Below are 13,982 nucleotides of genomic sequence, written 5' to 3'. Positions count from 1 at the left end.
ATGTATATGTATATGTATATGTATGTATGTGTTTATAGGGAATGTATATATACATTCCCTATAAACACATACATACATATATACATACATGTATATATAAATTCCCTGTACAAACATACATATGTACATACATGTACTGTACAAACATACATAAATACATAGATGTACATATACATTCCCTGTACAAACATACATATATACATACATGTACATATACATACCCTGTACAAACATACATATATACATACATGTACATATGCATTCACTGTACAAACATACATATACACATGCTGTACATATACATTCACTGTACAAACATACATATATAGTACATACATGTACAATATACATTCCTGTACAAACATACATATATACATACTATACATATACTTTTACTGTACAAATATACATATACACATGCTGTACATGTACATTCACTTTACAAACATCTATATATGCATGCTGTACTTATATATTCACTGTAAAAACATACATATACATACATGTACATATAGATTCTCTGTACAAACATACATATATACATACATGTAAAAATACATTCACTGTACAAACATACATTTACACATACTGTACATTTACCAATACATAGACATTCACTGTACAAACATACATATATAGATACATGTACATATACAGTACATTCACTGTAAAAACATAAATACATATATACATACATGTACGTATACATTCCCTGTACGAACATAGATACATGTGTATATACATTCACTGTGCAAACATACAATTATACATACATGTACATATACATTTCATGTACAAACATACATATATACATACATGTACATATACATACCCTGTACAAACATACATATTTACATACATGTACATATACATTCACTGTGCAAACATACATATACACATACTGTACATATACCAATACATATACAGTCACTGTACAAACATACATATACACATGCTATTCATATACATTCACTGTAAAAACATACATATATACATACATGTACATATACATTCCCTGTACAAACATACATATATAAATACATGTACATATGCATTCACTGTACAAACACACACATACACATACTGTACATATACCAATACATATACATTCACTGTACAAACATACATATATACATACATGTACAATATACATTTCCTGTACAAACATACATATATACATACTATACATATACTTTTACTGTACAAATATACATATTCACATGCTGTACATGTACATTCACTGTACAAACATACATATATACATGCTGTACTTATACATTCACTGTAAAAACATACATATATACATACATGTACAAATACATTCACTGTAAAAACATACATATATACATACATGTACAAATACATTCACTGTACAAACATACATATATACATACAGTACATATAAATTCCCTGTACAAACATACATATACACATACATGTACATACACATTCCCTGTAAAAACATACATATATACATACATGTAAATATACGTTCACTGTACAAACATACACATATACATACTCTACATACACATTCACTGTCCAAATATACATATACACATGCTGTACATGTACCTTCCCTGTACAGACATACATATACACATACATGTACATATTCATTCCCTGTAAAAACATACATATATACATACATGTACGTATACATTCACTGTACAAACATACATATACACATACTGTACATATACCAATACATTTACATGCATACACTCATGCATATAATCACGTTTTACCAAACATAAATTAATGTTGTTGCCCTAGGTTAAAACAACTGACAAGGCCTAACCTATTGTTACTATAACAATCGACAAGGTTAATATAGTCGGCCTCTCTTCCGTCCCCGCCATGTATCGGCTTTCTTTTGTATTTCAAGTTATCGTTACATATATGTATTGTTGCATTTGGACAATTGTGTTGTTGATAATAGAGGTAATTAATAAACGTTATTACATTACAAATGGAGCAACACAAATACCAGTAGAATTAGCACTACTGATAATGAATAATAACAATTTCTGTTCCAGTTTCGCTTATTCCTCTTTGCAGCACCTCTCAAGCACATTCAGGTTGCATGGGACACATTGGTTATCATCCAGGATGTCTCGGTGCATTCATCTTTCCGTCTATCCTGACGAGCTCCTGCCGCTGAAATAACATCCCCACAGCATGTAGGGATGGTCTTGGCCTGGTAATGTGCGGTGTCTGGTTTCCTCCAAACAAGATGCCTGGAATTCACGCCAAAGACTTCAATATTTGTCTCATCAGATCAAATAAATTTGTTTCTCATAGTCTGAGGTGCATGTTGGCATTTTTTTTTACTACCATACAGGCCTGATTGGCCTTGGGGTTCTTGGTCACCTCCCTGACTAGACTAATATGAATGCCGCAACGTACATTATTGGGTATTGTGTGTGGAATTTTGAGGACAAAAATTAATTATTTCATTTTGGAATAAGGCCGTCACATAAAATGTGGGGAAAGTGGCGAGCTGTGAATACTTTCCGGATGCAGAGTGATAATACAAATACTCCTTGACTTGTGGTGCAGAGCTATCACCACTAGAGGGCGCTAATGTCTCGATCCTAGTGTTATAATGCAGGGCCACTTTGGAGTTATATGGCTGCCTATGTATTTGGTTATTATATATATATTTTTTTACGTACATTGTAAAACAAAAATCTGCATTTTTTTACAGGAAAAAAACTAGCAACTCAATCACCAGAATTTTACTAAAAATGTAATGTTTTTTGCAACATATTAAGGTAAATGGAAATACTTTACCATCGTTTTTCATTTATTCTGGCTGCCAATTTTTACCGTTAATAAAACTGTGATATTGTTTCTACCATTAACAGTAAAAATACCAAACATAGATCTTACACTAATAACACTTGCAGCTCAGAATTTTCCATAAAATGTGGTAGAGTTGTTTTCAATTTACAGTAAACGATTGGATGTTTTACAGTAAAATGTATCGTCATTTTTACAGTGTAAGATTTGATGGATTATGTGTTGTAAAATTATTAGTCAAGCAGAAATGTAAGTATTTTAACAAAATAAAATGTTTGGAAAAGTATGATAGTATATCTTTTATTTATTTTATTTTCTCAAAAAATGACACGGTTTAATTCTGGTTGTGCTTAACGTCCTTGTGGAGGGGGGGGGGGTGTGGTCTGCAGGCCTGTCACGGAGCGGGGGTGTGTGAGACCGGCCTTAAAGCCAGCGGCAGGTGAGTAGATTGCCCAGCTGGGATGTTTTCAATTCGTCGCACTTTTATTATTATTATTTTTCAATCTATTTTTTTACTTTTTATTCCACTCCTTTTACCGTATGTCTTTTGCACTATCTGGTTTAGCTCATTCATTGTTTATGTTCTTTGTTTGTTATTTATTTATTTTTTTATTCTATGGTTTTTAACCAGTATAGCACTTTGGTTCAATTTAAAAATTGTTGTAAATGTGCTACATAAATAAAGTTGCCTTGCCTTGCCTTGTTATATAATCACCTGTCGTCCTTATTAGCAGCAGCCGGAACGAGACACGTGGTTGGATTTGCCCGTGAGCAGACGCATGAGACCGAGAGACATTTTGCTGGAAATCAAAAGCATACTGCGGGGTTAAATTAAAATACTTGTTACCCCGGACTACCATCTTTATGGCCAGAAGAACCCACATGAGGGCAAGTTCCACAGTCCTCAAAGCAATTGTAATGATAAGTGCGAGCTGTATGGCAGCCACACATAAGAGATACGTGTTGACTGCAGGGTGGCGCCCCTTGCTCAATAAACGACGCGAGCAAGTACTTGTAAGCAAGCAAACCCAAAGCGTTGATGTTGTCAGGCTTTCCCCTGACAGTTTGTCTATGTTTTAGTTTTTTCCTCTGCATTTGTCTGTTTCATCTGTGTTTAGTATATCCTGTCTTTAGTTCCTGTCTAGTGCTCTTATTTAGTCAGCTTCCTGTCTTATTCCCTGAGTGCTCTGTTCCTCCTCAGTTGCGGCTGATTGGCACCTGGCCACACCTGTTGCCAATCAGCCTGATCCTATTTGTACCTGCTTTGTCTTGTGTCAGTTGCTGGATCATTGTATTGCCTTGTCGTTGCCACATGTCGCTACTGTCGTTGCTATCGTGTCGTTTTATTGCAGCGTAGCGGTAAGCTACATTCGTTTGTTTGTAACTTACTGTCTTTTGTTCCCTGCTTCTGTTTTGTTTTCACTCTACAAGTAACGACTTCTGTTATCTTGTTTGCTACCCGCTAGCTTCCACGCTAGGCCCTTTTTTGTTTCTTGCTAGCTTCTATGCTAAAGACCGTTGGTTTTTTTCCCGCCTCGTGCGCTCTTTGTGTTAGTACCCTTTTGTTTGATTTTGTCTTAGTATCTTTATTAAATCCTGCTTTCTCACTCCATGCCTGCCTCCATCTCTGCATCTTGGGGTTTGTCAACAAATAACTCTGACAGAAGTTCTATTAAGAATATAAAACATTACACACGATGCCCAAAAATCTGCCAAAATGTTTCAGTACGTTGGGTTAGCATCACGGCTACCATAGTCAGACATACTGTGCTTCAACATGAAAATATTATCATGGTGTGTGTGTCTACGGACCCCAAAGTGGCACCTATTAAGAGACATTATTTGGCATTTTGTTTTGTAATATCATGCAAAACCATTTTTCGTACATATGGGTACAAGCTGTTGTGCATTTGGGATCCGCATAAGTCTTTAAAAAAATTGCGCTCGTCCGCCATTGTAGTCCGCGCCGTAGCTCCTTTTTTCTCTTGTGGGGTATTTATTTTCCGCTGTTGCCATTTGTGATATAAAGTTGCGTACAGTTCTAACTTATATCCGTCAGTAAATTTGCTATGTAGGCACTAAAAATTACCGGCGCAACAAAGGTGATGGGAAGAAGACGCTGTCACAGTGGAGGCACATAGTATATTTTTGGCGCTTTTTTTTCTGTTAAAATGGAAAAAAACAAATACATTTAGTGCGAAAAGATAAAGTACTTTATCGACGCATATTATTTCGAGGCCACGGGGTCTTGAGTTTGACATCACTGTTGTAATGGCTTCTTTGTGTTTGTTTTTTTGTTTTTTTTTCTCTGTGACTGTTATGAAAGTCTGCAACCTTATTTCTTTCTTTAAGGATGCAGTGATGCTGAATCGTATCACATTCATCCGTCCGAGCACAGTCAATGGAGCAAATGTGGGCTAAGAATGTGCAGAGGATGGAGAAAACAAACACCGCCTGGAGGTAAACAAAGTGTTTTTTTTTTTTGTTTTTGTTTTTTGTATACAGCACAGGCCAAAGGTTTGGACACACCTTCTCATTTTAATGCGTTTTTTTTTATTTTCATGACTATTTACGTTGCAGATTGTCACTGAAGGCATCAAAACTATGACACCTGTGAAGTGAAAACCATTTTATTGAAGCCCATGGAGAGAATGCCAAGAGTGTGCAAAGCAGCAATCGGAGCAAAGGGTGGCTATTTTTGAAGAAAGTAGAATACAAAACATGTTTTCAGTTAGTTCACCTTTTTTTCTACCATGTACGCACTAGAAAAATAATTTTGATAACCCAATTTATGAGTTGCTAGTGTTGGGTTACATTTTGGAGTTATTTATACTAATAGCAATCTATTTTTTTTTTTTGTGAGGGGGAGGGGTCTGCGGTCCTCACCAAGGTTTGTCAAAGTCATTCACATTGACATCTCACTGGGTCGTGAGTTTTTCCTTGCCCTCATGTGGGCTCTGAACCGAGGATGTCGTCGTGGCTTGTGCAGCCCTTTGAGACACTCGTGATTTAGGGCTGTAGAAATAAACATTGATCGATTGATGGATGTGAGCGGTTTCGAGAAACGACTCCCTTGGCCAGGGAATTTTAAGGTTCATCGCAATGTGATTGGGATCGGGGTACTATACTGTTCAAATTCGATTGACAATAAAAGGAAATCTAAGTCTAAGTCAGTTGGGTTAAAATTGTTATTTTTTTTAAAACAACATTTCGTAGTGTGTAAATAGTCATGAAAATAAAGAAAACACGTAGAATGAGAAGGTGTGTCCATAACGTTTGGCCTGTACTGTCAGTGCAGTATGTACAGTTGTGCTCATAAATTTACATACCCTGGGAGAATTTATGATTTCTTCTCGACCATGCAGCCCATTTTTTTCTTCAAGTGCCTCCTTAATGAGCGTCTTGAAACAGCCACACCACAATTTTTCAGAGAGTCCCGTATTTCAGCTGAAGTTGCCACTGACAGTTTGTCTGTGTTTTAGTTGTTCCTCTGTGTGTTTAGTATTTCCTGTTTTTAGTTCCTGTCAGCGCTCTTATTTTGTCTGTTTCCTGTGTTTCTCCCTGGGCGCTGTTTCCTTTCAGCTGCGGCTGATTGGCACCTGGCCACACCTGGTGTCAATCAGCCCGATTTCCTATTTGTACCTGCTTTTGTCCTCCAGTCAGTGCTGGATTATTGCCGCTCTCGTGTCATATCTTTGGAGCATAGCGGTAAGCTATATTTCGTTAGAGGTTTGTAGCTTACTGTTTTTTGTTCCCTGCTTCCAATTTCAATCAATCAATGTTTACTTATATAGCCCTAAATCACTAGTGTCTCAAAGGGCTGCACAAATCACCACGACATCCTCGGTAGGCCCACATAAGGGCAAGGAAAACTCACACCCAGTGGGACGTCGGTGACAATGATGACTATGAGAACCTTGGAGAGGAGGAAAGCAATGGATGTCGAGCGGGTCTAACATGATACTGTGAAAGTTCAATCCATAATGGATCCAACACAGTCGCGAGAGTCCAGTCCAAAGCGGATCCAACACAGCAGCGAGAGTCCCGTTCACAGCGGAGCCAGCAGGAAACCATCCCAAGCGGAGGCGGATCAGCAGCGCAGAGATGTCCCCAGCCGATACACAGGCAAGCAGTACATGGCCACCGGATCGGACCGGACCCCCTCCACAGGGGAGAGTGGGACATAGAAGAAAAAGAAAAGAAACAGCAGATCAACTGGTCTAAAAAGGGAGTCTATTTAAAGGCTAGAGTATACAAATGAGTTTTAAGGTGAGACTTAAATGCTTCTACTGAGGTGGCATCTCGAACTGTTACCGGGAGGGCGTTCCAGAGTACTGGAGCCCGAACGGAAAACGCTCTATAGCCCGCAGACTTTTTTTGGGCTTTGGGAATCACTAACAAGCCGGAGTCCTTTGAAGGCAGATTTCTTGCCGGGACATATGGTACAATACAATCGGCAAGATAGGATGGAGCTAGACCGTGTAGTATTTTATACGTAAGTAGTAAAACCTTAAAGTCACATCATACGTGTCTTTATACAACACGCAACGACTTCTGTTCCCGGTTCTGTTTATGCTAGCCTCCATGCTAAGCCCTATTTGTTTTTGCTAGCTCCCATGCTAGCTCTCTTAGTTGGTTATCCGCCTCATGCGTGTTTTTTGTTGTACCCTTTGTTTTTGTTTTAGTATTTTGATTAAATCGTGTTCTCTGCATCTTGGGGTTTGTCAACCACTAACTTTGACATTTTCTTTGCATGTCGAGCAATTTTTCCGGCAGTTGTGGCTGAAATCTGTGCTGGTCTCCCTGAATACCTAATTTTCCACTTCCCAATCGGCGTTTGAACACTGCCGATTGACATTCTCAATTCCTTGGGTACCGTTTTACACCCCTTTCCTGTTTTATGCAGTTCAATGACCTTTTCTCGCAGATCCTTTGACAATTCTTTTGCCTTCCCCATGACTCAGAATCCAGAAACATCTGTGCAGAACTGGATGAAAGATGCGATGGTCTATCAGAAGCCCAGAAACTCACTGACCTTTCATAGACACACATTAATTACAAAACAAACAGGTCACAGGTGAGGATTGGAACCTTGTGTGGAGAGGCGGAGCCGGCGAACGAGCAGCGGGGCAGGGCACGCTGGAGCCCGGCCCAAGATGGCGGCGAGGAGGCGGAGAATGCGACCGAGCGGAGAGGCGGGGCGTGCCGGGAGCGACGCCGCAGTCATGTGTAGGTGTGTGGATTGCGCACCAGTACACAATTAACTTATCTCCTCACGATGTATGAAAGGGGAGAAGGAGGAGGAGAGCCCGTAGCAGCAACCGAGGAGCGGAAACAAAGAGCAGACGAGGACTGAAAAGCGGACCGTGAGCGAGCAGTGGAGAGGAGCAGCTGAAAAGCGATCCGACCTGAAGACAAAGCTTTATTTGAAAAATAAGAGTCAAACCTGCTCAAAAGCAATGTCCTTTCTGGGTGGCCCATTGAACCCGAGCGACGACAGCGTAAGTCGTTCACATTTTGATTAGCCATTCAAACCTCTTTGTGTCAACTTGTGTGCATGTAATCAGACCAAACACTGGGGTATGTCAACCTTTGATCGGGGTCATTTGGGTACTTTCTTTTGTCATTTGGATTTAAAGAGAGTAAACACAGCATGAGCGGAAGAAAGGTTTTTTTTTGTGTTATGACGGAAATAAATATCTACATATATCCATTTTTTAGAGTTATTTCTTTATATTCATAGTCATATTTTAAAACAGCTAGTGTTTTTCCTTTTGTTCTCTTTCTGTTTGCCCGCAAGTAAACTGTGTGTGTTAACCTTGAAGCTTTGGAATGTAGGAAGTTGGAGTACTCTCTAAATATCTTATCTTTAGTTGAACAAGGAACCTGTATGTCCCATCTGGGGAGGATGGGGGCTGTGTGCGTATTGAAGAAGTAGTGTCTTCTTGTTTGAATGTTAGATCAATTTGGGCAATGCGATTGAAAGGTTGTATCCAGATTGGTCTCCCAAAGCTTTGGAATAAAGTATCTTACATCCTACTCATTGTCTGGGATTCATTGAGAATCATCTTATGTGTCATCGAAAGGACTTGGGAGACACCTGCACTTTAAATTCCTCTGCTTTAAATCAATTTGGGCAATGTGATTGAAAGGTTGTATCTAGATTGGTCTCCCAAAGCTTTGGAATAAAGTATCTTTCATCCTACTCATTGTCTGGGATTCATTGAGAATCAGCTTACGTGTCATCGAAAAGACTTGGGAGAGACCTGCAGTTTGAATTCCCAGCAGAGGAACGCTTAGTCCAACGCAAAAGTTATCATTCATATTCTCTGAAGAATGGTAGACTGTACATGTGGGTTCCAAAAAAAAAAAACACCCGACAAAATCAGAGCGTTAATATTAATAGACTTTATTAAACATTAGAGATTGTGTGATCTTCGTTAAAGTGCCTCCAGAGTATCTCCCGTGTAACATTCCTCCACAGCATGGCTGAAACCCACGTACAGGAGTCACTCACAGAAAAAACTATTTCAATACGACTTATGCACCATTTACAACGACGGCCCCCCCGGTTACCGGGTCTGCAATTCTGTAGAATACTGCAATTATACACGTCCATTTTGCAAATGGAAGAAAGGTGAACATAGTGCAAAGACACAGACGAGAGGAACTCCTTCAACTTCACTCCCGTCATACTGGGAATACAGCGACTACAGTACAATAAATATAGTATATTACAATAAATGCATTAGAATTCCAACAAGAGAGTACATTCTCACATCCCGGCGTCGCGCGAAAGTCTGCATCCCTGAAATGTTTTGAATCTGTGCCTTGTTCAGACAGAGGCAGCATTTCCGATACAAAATGTGAATTATTACCATCATTCTTTGATCATCAAAAATGTTGTTGGTGTAACATGCGACATTCCTACCCGAACGAATGCTTTTGATCATCCGTACGTTATGTGGTGTATTTGTATCCGGCCCGTTTGCTAAGTGGAAAAATCAGCCGAAATTTTTGGAACGGAAAAAAACAAAACTGCAGCTCTAAATGTGTCCACTAGAGGTCACCATAGCAATTCTTTGTATCTTTGCATATGTTAAAAAAAACAAAAAAAAACAACACATGATGTTAGTGCAAAGTCGAGAAAAATGAGTAAACGACATAAATAACATCCTTTAATTTGATGTTATTTCTTCATCTTGATAGAGTGAAAATTAAAAAGGGGGGACACATTTTATGGCAGCACAGAAATATGCTAAACTATTATGTATCCCCTACTGACTTTTTTGTAATTAATAAAATGAGTCCAAATGTACACATTTAGCTGTAAATGATACCAAAAGTGTACATAATAAAACACATGAAGTTACTACATCATGTGAGGGAAATAGAAGGGGGACACATTTTATGGCAGCACAGAAATATGCTGCCATAAAATGTGTCCCTCTTCTATTTCCCTCAAACGATGTAGTAACTTCATGTGTTTTATTACGTACATACTTAGCATCTTCAACGACAAAACTTGTGAATTTAGACCCAGATTATTAAAATTAAAAAAAGTTAGTAGGGGATACATAATATTTTAGCATATTTCTGTGCTGCCATAAAATATGTCCCCCTTCTATTTCCCTCAAACTATGTAGTAACTTCATGTGGTTTATTGTGTACACTTTTAGTATCATTTACAGCTAAATGTATACATTTGGAGTCATTTTATTCATTACAAAAAAAGTTAGTAGGAGATACATAATATTTTAGCATATTTCTGTGCTGCCATAAAATGTGTCCCCCTTCTATTCCCCTCAAACTATGTAGTAACTTCATGTGGTTTATTGTGTACACTTTTAGTATCATTTACAGCTAAATGTATACATTTGGAGTCATTTTATTCATTACAAAAAAAGTTAGTAGGAGATACATAATATTTTAGCATATTTCTGTGCTGCCATTAAATGTGTCCCCCTTCTATATCCCTCAAACTATGTAGTAACTTCATGTCGTTTATTGTGTACACTTTTAGTATCATTTACAGCTAAATGTATACATTTGGAGTCATTTTATTCATTACAAAAAAAGTTAGTAGGAGATACATATATATTTTAGCATATTTCTGTGCTGCCATTAAATGTGTCCCCCTTCTATACCCCTCAAACTATGTAGTAACTTCATGTAGTTTATTATGTACACTTTTAGTATCATTTACAGTCAAATATCTACATTTGGATTCATTTTATTAATTAACAAAAAGTTAGTTTGGCATACATAATATTTTAGCATATTTCTGTGCTGCCATCAAATGTGTTCCCCATCTATTTCCCTCAAATGATGTATTGACTTCATGTGGTTTATTATGTACACTTATGGTATCATTTACAGCTAAATGTGTACATTTGGACTTATTTTATTAATTATGAAAAAAAGTTAGTACGGGATATATAATATTTTAGCATATTTCTGTGCTGCCATAAAATATTTCCCCCTTCTATTTCCCTCAATTGATGTACTAAATTCATGTGGTTTATTATGTACACTTATGGTATCATTTACAGCTAAATGTGTACATTTGGACTTATTTTATTAATTATGAAAAAAAGTTAGTACGGGATATATAATATTTTAGCATATTTCTGTACTGCCATAAAATATGTCCCACTTCTATTTCCCTCAATTAATGTACTAAATTCATGTTCTTTATTGTGTACACTTTTAGTATCATTTACAGCTAAATGTACACATTTGGACTCATTTTATTTACAAAAAAAATGTTAGTAGGGGATACATAATATTTTAGCATATTTCGGTGCTGCCATTAAATGTGTCCCCCTTCTAGTTCCCTCAAATTATGTAGAAACTTCATGTGGTTTATTATGTACACTTTTAGTATCATTTACAGCCAAATATCTACATTAGGACTCATTTTATTAATTACGGAAAAAGTTAGTAGGGGATACATAATATTTTAACATATTTCTGTGCTTCCATAAAATGTGCCCCCCTACTATTTCCCTCAAACTATGTAGTAACTTCATGTGGTTTATTGTGTACACTTTTAGTATCATTTACAGCTAAATGTACACATTTGGAGTCATTTTATTCATTACAAAAAAAGTTAGTAGGAGATACATAATATTTTAGCATATTTCTGTGCTGCCATTAAATGTGTCCCCCTTCTATATCCCTCAAACTATGTAGTAACTTCATGTAGTTTATTATGTACACTTTTAGTATCATTTACAGTCAAATATCTACATTTGGATTCATTTTATTAATTAACAAAAAGTTAGTTTGGCATACATAATATTTTAGCATATTTCTGTGCTGCCATCAAATGTGTTCCCCATCTATTTCCCTCAAATGATGTATTAACTTCATGTGGTTTATTATGTACACTTATGGTATCATTTACAGCTAAATGTGTACATTTGGACTTATTTTATTAATTATGAAAAAAAGTTAGTACGGGATATATAATATTTTAGCATATTTCTGTGCTGCCATAAAATATGTCCCACTTCTATTTCCCTCAATTAATGTACTAAATTCATGTTCTTTATTGTGTACACTTTTAGTATCATTTACAGCCAAATATCTACATTAGGACTCATTTTATTAATTACGGAAAAAGTTAGTAGGGGATACATAATATTTTAACATATTTCTGTGCTTCCATTAAATGTGCCCCCCTACTATTTCCCTCAAACTATGTAGTAACTTCATGTAGTTTATTATGTACACTTTTAGTATCATTTACAGCTAAATATCTACATTTGGACTCATTTTATTAATTACAAAAAAGTTAGTTTGGCATACATAATATTTTATTTTATTCTGTGAGCGCTTTGAGTATATAACAATAGAAAAGTGCGATATAAATCTAATCCATTATTATTATTATTATTTAGCATATTTCTGTGCTGCCATCAAATGTGTTCCCCATCTATTTCCCTCAAATTATTTATTAACTTCATGTAGTTTATTATGTACACTTTTAGTATCATTTACAGCTAAATGTGTACATTTGGATTCATATTATTAATTACAAAAAAAGTTAGTAGGGGATACGTAATATCTTAGCATATTTCTGTGCTGCCATAAAATGTGTCCCCCTTCTGTTTCCCTCAAACTATGGAGTAACTTTATGTAGTTTATTATGTACTCTTTTAGTATCATTTACAACTAAACGTATACATTTGGACTCATTTTCTTAAATACAAAAAAAATGTTTGTTGGGAATACATAATATTTTTGCATATTTGGGTGCTGCCATTAAATGTGTCCCCCTTCTAATTCCCTCAAATGATGTCGTAACTTCATGTGGTTTATTATGTACACTTCTAGTATCATTTACAGCTAATTGTGTCCATTTAGACTAATTTTATTAATTACAAAAAAAAGTTAATACGGGAAACATAACATTTTAGCATATTTCTGTGCTCCCATAAAATGTGTCCCCCTTCTATTTCCTTCAAATCGTGTAGTAACTTCATGTGGTTTATTATGCACACTTTTAGTACAATTTACGGTTGAATGTGTACATGTGGACTCATTTTATAAATGACAAAAAAAGTTAGTAGGGGATACATAATATTTTAGCATGTTTCAGTGCTGCCATAAAATGTGTCCCCCACCCTCTATTTTCCTTAATTGATGTACTAAAAATATATGTTTTTCTCTAGACCAATATTATTAATCGTAAAAAAGGTTAGCAAGGGATATATAATATTTATAAATCATTTACATCGCTAATAACACGGAAGTGCTGCCACTCTCTGAACACATCATAGAGCTCCGCCCCCGGTAGGGGATACCGAATATTTCAGGGATAGAAAATTTCGCACGTACTTCCCCTCGTGGAATAAAAACCACCCGCCATAGGAACGTAAAGACATCGTTCCTCCATCCCGTCAGTCCACCCTCGGACATTCAAAGACTCACAAACAACGGAAAGAAGCGCACATGAAAAAATTGCATTGCCGTTACGGGGTCCAAAGGTCACAAACATCTAACACGTTATACGCGGGGGGAATAATGACTCGCACTATTTCCGCCTCTGTTCTCTTTCTTTGGCCGACAAAAGTCACTACATGTCGAGATGTCCTGTGATTTACATGTACAAATCATCACCATGAACTACACGTGAGGATACATTTACGTTTCAATACCTGAATCAGTGT

The sequence above is a fragment of the Nerophis ophidion genome, linkage group LG28 (genome assembly GCF_033978795.1).
Source record: "Nerophis ophidion isolate RoL-2023_Sa linkage group LG28, RoL_Noph_v1.0, whole genome shotgun sequence".
Classification (NCBI taxonomy): domain Eukaryota; kingdom Metazoa; phylum Chordata; class Actinopteri; order Syngnathiformes; family Syngnathidae; genus Nerophis; species Nerophis ophidion.
This window is presented reverse-complemented; position numbering follows the sequence as displayed.